Source organism: Otolemur garnettii, unplaced genomic scaffold, assembly GCF_000181295.1.
Source record: "Otolemur garnettii isolate 467f Iridium unplaced genomic scaffold, OtoGar3 scaffold00065, whole genome shotgun sequence".
In the NCBI taxonomy this organism is placed as follows: domain Eukaryota; kingdom Metazoa; phylum Chordata; class Mammalia; order Primates; family Galagidae; genus Otolemur; species Otolemur garnettii.
In genome coordinates this window covers 2,497,015-2,503,305 of record NW_003852460.1, presented here as the reverse complement: position 1 = coordinate 2,503,305, position 6,291 = coordinate 2,497,015, and the positions used below count along the sequence as shown (strand labels likewise).

The window sequence follows — 6,291 nt, the reverse complement described above, 5'->3', positions numbered from 1 at the left end:
AAAAATAGAAAAAAATCTAGCCAGGTGTTGTTGGGGTGGGGTGGGGGGACATCGTCTGTAATCTCAGGTATTCAGGAGGCCGAGGCAAGAAGATCACTTGAGCCCAGGACTTTGAAGTTGCTGTGAGCTAGGACAGAGTACTCTCCCCAGGGCGACAGAGTGAGATTCTGTCTCCAAGAATATATATATAAATAAATAATATATAAATTAAGTAAGTCAGTAAATAAACATAGCAAGGTATACCTTATCTGAAATGTGTTAAGCTTAACTTGAGATGACCAAAACATGATTTTGCTCATCTGATCCTCTTAAATGAGATCTTTCCCTCGATAACATCGAAACAAGAAAAGTATCTAGTGAAAGGCGAAAAAGAAAATATTGTCGGTGACATGTCATTAACGACAAGGCTTGCTATTATTTTCTCATTCTGATTCCCATTCCCGTAATCTAAGTTAAATACTTGAGCACCATTGGTGACTGATGCCGGATCTCACAACAGGTGCGCAGGGCGGGAGGGTGCTGCCTGCTGAGACACATGTCTCCAAAGGAACCTCCATTGTCTGCTGCTATTTCTGTGTTTGTACCAAGAAATCCAAAAAAAAAAAGAAAAAACTGTATAAAAGTTAAAGTGATAGAGAAAAAAAGTGATAGAAGAATAGGTGTCTACATTGGTGAAAAAATAATCTCTGTGTATGGTTTAATCTCTTGATACGCCATGAACTCCTTCATGGAGGCCACATACTTCCCCTTTGTATTAACACGAGGGAATTCTAACTATCGGCATCTCGTAGCTCATGAATTCCACAACCTGTATTATTATTATTTTTTTATCACAAGATGTTTCCTGAAACTGTTACTTTTTTGTCATCATCATTTTCCCGGTGTACCCCATGGCTTAATATTTTGTCTGATTTCCCACAACATTTTTAGGAATATGTCTCTCTGAGAAATGTTTGTGGTGATGAAAAGTCTTCATTTGTTCTAGAATGAAGGACCTTTAATTGATAATATCGCAATGAGAGTAGGGCCTTTCCCTAATAAAGAGCCGTAAATGATGAAATTTACTTACAGAAAGAGCCTTTCCCTGTGATGGTTTTTGTCCGAGCTATGTGATAAGGACACTCCACAAATAGTAATAACCTTTCTGAATGTGGGATATAAATTCTCAGAAAATTCTGTGTAGACAGAATTTTTTCCAGGTGGAATCACGTTCAGTATATAGGGGATCCCAAAAGTCTCCACACAGGAGGAAAATGTGAAATTGTAGCTAAACATAACTTCATTTAAGAAAATATTCCTGGCTGGGCGCCTATAGCTCAACCAGCTAAGGCGCCAGCCACGTACACCTAAGGTGGTGGGTTCAAATCCCCAGCCTGGACCCGCCAAACAACAATGACGGCTGCAACCAAAAAATAGCCGGGCGTTATGGCGGGTGCCTGTGGTCCCAGCTACTTGGGAGGCAGAGGCAGGAGACTCGCCCAGGAGTTGGAGGTTGCTGTGAGCTGTAATGCCATAGCACTCTACCCAGGGGGACAGCTTGAGGCTCTGTCAAAAAAAAAAAAAAAAGAAAAAAGAAAATATTCCTGGGTGGTGCCTCTGGCTCAAAGGAGTAGGGCACCGACCCCATATGCTGGAAGTGACGGGTTCAAATCCAGCCCAGGCCAAAAATTGCAAAAAAAAAAAAAATGTTCCTTAGAAAATATTTACAAAATATTCTCTCCACGTTGCACACCACTTTGCTAAATTTCATAATGAATATTTTGCAAATAAAGGTCCACGTTTTTCTCTATGTCTGGCAACTTTGGGGACACCCCGTACTTTTGGGGGTGCTGTGGGATGAAATTCTTGATGAATCTTTGGGAATCAAGAAGTTCTTTCATGATCAAATTGCTTAGTATTTACTCAAATTTGTTTTTTTTTTTTTTTTTTTTTTTGAGACGGAGCCTCAAGCTATCCCCCTGGGTAGAGTGCCGTGGCATCACGCTCACAGCAACCTCCAACTCCTGGGCTCAAGCGAGTCTCCTGCCTCAGCCTCCCAAGTAGCTGGGACCACAGGAGCCTGCCACAACGTCTGGCCATTTTTTGGTTGCAGCCGTCATTGTTGTTTGGTGGGCCCGGGCTAGGGATTCGAACCCGCCACCTCAGGTGTATGTGGCTGGTGCCTTAGCCGCTTGATCCACAGGCGCCGAGCCTATTTACTCAAATTTGAATTCTATTCTCATCTTACAAAAACAAGGGACGATGGTATTTTAATCTATTACAGTTACTTAGTAGAAGTAACTTGCAGACCCAATGCAATAAAATATTTTCTGCCTTTCTGTAAGGGTCTCTAAATAGGGGTTTCATTTCAGTTTCATCACCTGTTGGTGAATAAATTCATCTAATTATGGTTAAGGCTATTACGCAACATTTAAAAACATGCCTTTAGGGGTGGTGCCTGTGGCTCAAAGGAGTAGGGTGCCAGCCCCATATACACACGTTTTCCCCTATGTGTGGCAACTTTGGGGACACCCTGTACTTTTGTGGGTGCCGTGGGATAAAATTCTTAATGAATTTTTGGGAATTCATCAAGAGGTGGTGGGTTCAAACCCAGCCCCGCCAAAAACTGCAAAAAAAAAAAAAATAATAAGTGCTTTTAAAATACCCTTTCATTTCTTTTTATAAGGGAACCACTATTCCCCAGTTAGAATTTGGGTTTGAAGATCTTTGCAAAAAGAATTGTCAAGGAAAGTTGTTACATATTAAGAGGGAATGATTATGTTATCAGTAAGATCAGGATGATGATGAATCCCTGCCGTTTCTTAGGAACTAACCAAATCCTTGGTCTTCATTTCGTGTTAGAATCAGGAAGATGGGAGCCTGCTTGGGATACAGAACTTCACCTGTGCAGATGAGAAGAGCTGTCGCTTCGTGCGATAAAGACGTTCCCTCATTTATACACACACACACGTCGTCCGTGTCTAAAAATCACTGGAGGAGGCGTTTGAAGTTCACAGAACTGGCATTATTTTAGCAACTGGAAAACTTATTGCACTGCTGGAAGTTTTGAAACATTGTTTGCTTGTAGATTTTTATCTTTGAGTGTGCGTTTTCCTTTTGCGATTTCTCAGTTTTTTCCGTAGACCGAACTTTTTAAGTTTGAGCTAGACTTGTGTGGTTATAACCACAGAACCTGCTGTGAGTGTGTGTGTGTGTGTGCGCGTGTGTGTGTGCGTGTGCGTGTGCATGTGTGTGTGTGTGCGTCCACCGAGTAGCAACTATCACAGGGGCACAGAAGTTGTGCAATGATGTAAATGTTCATCCTTTGCAGAGTTTATGATTTTTTTGTTTCAATATTTTCTTTCCTCCAAAAATCTGTTTTGGGGGATAAAATCTAAAGGGTGTGTTGTATGCATTTTTGTTATTGTTGTTTTTATGTCTTATGTATGTTGCAGTTGGGAAGAAGAACATATCGTCTGGAGACCTCCACGTAGTATCTTTACTGTTTCCTACCTGGTAACTTGAGACTTTGAAAGAAGAAAGAAAGGGAAGGAGCAAGGGGAGTGATTTTATGCCATGAATTGCCAGGAGCATTGAAGTTGTTCAAAGAATGTACTATATCCAGGAAATCTTCTGTGTTACATTCGAAAATTTCATTTTGTGCAGGGTCATGACAACCTATTGCAAGTCCTGTTGAACAAAAGCGTGTCCTAAAGCTCACCAGTAACTTATTTATTTTATTTCTGTATTTATTTTTATTTTTTTGGCAGAGTCCTGCTCTGGCAGCACCCCAGGAGAGTGCCGCGATATCATCATGGCTCACAGCAACCTCAAATTTTTGGGCTCCAGAGATCCTCCTGCCTCAGCCTCCCAAGTAGCTGAGACTACAGGTGCCCACCACCACCTTCAGATAAATTTTAGTTTTTGGAGAGACAGGGTCTTACTATCTTGCTCAGGCGATCCAACTGCCTCAGCCTCCCGAGTAGCTGGGTCTGTAGGCACATGCCACCATGCCTGGTGAATTTTTCTAGTTTTCTATTTTTTTCTGTCTTGCTCAGGCCCCCCCTTGAACTCCTGGCCTCAAGTGGATCCTCCCCCCCTCGGCCCCCCAGAGTGCTGGGATTATAGGTGTGAGTCAATGCCCTCAACCCACAAATAACTTTTCATATTGGCCCAGCAGCAAAGGACAACCTTTGTGCAAAGATTTTTCTTTTGCCTTTAGTTTTAGAGAAAGCATAAAAAAACGAACGCCGTGTATGATGTGAACGTGTAGCAGAGTGAAACCGACCCTCAGTGGCTTGGACCTGTTTTATTTCTCCTTGGGAATGAATGTTCTACATTTACATCCATCCAGTACTCTCCTCTGAAAAATCCTTCTTGCTTATGTAGAATAATGAGAGAGTGAGATTTTTTCCCTTGAGATTTGATTGGGAAAATCCCCTGAGGAACATCTTCCAAATGTCCCCCCACCCTTGCCAAGGAGGGTTAATGAAGGCCTGATTGTTATTTTACCAGGACGCATTTCTTGCTAAATGTAGATCTTAGCTGCAATGCATCTTAAAGACAGATCATCACAGGGTCCTCTCCCGGGTCTGCATTGCACATAACTTTTGTCTTGCCTTTCTGATTCTAAACGTGTCCATGAAAATTTAAATAGGCTGCACTTTCTCTGTCTACGGTGACTCAGCTCGAACAAGGCACTGTTGACATCTGTTGGATGTCTCGTCACAGGCTCGGACCCTGCAGAATAGCAACACATTAAAGGAAACACACACTTGCCTACCAGATTGGGCCAGAGTTCACCCCCCAAAAAGAAGGCAGTGAATGGCTTTCTGCACTTGAAGGCAGAATGAGGACAAGTTGGATCTTCAAAAGGTTCAAAAAAGAGAGAGAAATGAGAGAAGGAAACCATCGGTCTTCCTCCCCTCATCATAAGTGGCCTTTTCTTCATGTAGGATTCAGCTTAGTAGGCGAGAGTGGTTAGAAGGTGAGCCGTGGTGAGCCGTGAAAGTGTTTCTGCAGAACCGTATTTTCCCTGCATGCTTCTCCATCCCCGTGCTGTTTGCATTAACAGTTGTCGACCAAAACTGGCTACAAACACAGCTTCTGATTTCGGAAATGTTTTACTGTTTGAATCTTTGAAGGTAAAATTGTGCACCAATATACACAGCTGGAAAGAGAAAGCATCATAAACCTCATGTCCTCTGACAATAAAAATAAATTATCGTTGAGCCTTCTCCTTTTAAAAGGAAAAAGAAATAAGCAAATGAAACACCTTGTTTGAATATAACAAAATTGTACATAGATGCACTAGTTCATATGACTACTTTTAGCTTCTGTTTTTATTATCCAGGATTTCATATTGAGATGAAAAGTTAACATCAAGAAAGTCTGTTCATGCTTTATCTTAATGTAGAAGAAGTGTGCAGGAAAATCAAACATTGATTCCCTTCTCCTTGGTGGACATAATCATCAGCCTCCACACGTGCAAAGTGAATGAAAAATGCAATGGACCTCCAAGAAAACATAATGGACTTAATCCCACTTTCCACCATCCTGAACCTTGCACTATCTCCGGTGGCAGAGGCTGTGTGTTAACTGTCCCGAAATACCATAAATTCACCGGCGTGGTAAAGACCAGTTTAATCAAAATGAATCATCAACCTGGAACAATCACTATGATATCACTTAAAAATACTTTGCCTTGGCAGACGGTCTGAAATTTTCATTGCAGTGGTCAAAAGCAATCACCACGTGGGATGTTGAGGGGGAATAAAATTACAAAATTTGAATTTGAAAAAGAAATTGTAGATTTATCTTGTCTTACGCAGTGTTCTGAGTTGGCGATATTTTCTGAAATTGGAAATACCGTAGAAGAAATACCTTTAGGAAATGCCTGTAGCACAGGAAGAAGAGGGGCATTCCAAATGCCCCCAGCCTGCTTCAATAGGAATTGGTCAACCCAGAAAGGAAATAAAATCACCAGTGGTGATTGTACAGGATTTCTAAGCATAGATTTGCATTAGTTCCTTGTTGACGTAAAGTGCAGAATTTCTGCACAGCATAACCATGTTCATGGCCATGATTGTGTGTGTCTTCTTGAAGGTGGATGGGTGTGTCTTTACCAATTGTTTGTTTCTTTTTTTTTTTTTTTTTGCAGTTTTTTGACCAGGGCTGGGTTTCAACCCTCCATCTCTGGTGTATGGGGCTGGCGCCCTACTCCTTTGAGCCACAGGCGCCACCCAGTTTTCACCAATTGTAACATGTCCATCAACTTTGCTCTTTATACCCTGGGCCATATGACCCACAAGT

General features: G+C 41.7%; 1 protein-coding gene across 1 annotated transcript in view; it reads left to right on the top strand.

The window, feature by feature from the left end:
• PRKX (protein kinase, X-linked) overlaps window positions 1-3,194 on the top strand; it is a 42,232-nt gene extending 39,038 nt beyond the window's left edge. Inside the window, exon 9 of the mRNA XM_023515063.1 lies at window positions 2,842-3,194. The gene's annotated coding sequence lies outside the window, so the exon portion shown is untranslated. The remainder of the gene's footprint in view (window positions 1-2,841) is intronic.
• The last annotated feature ends 3,097 nt before the right edge of the window (window positions 3,195-6,291 follow it).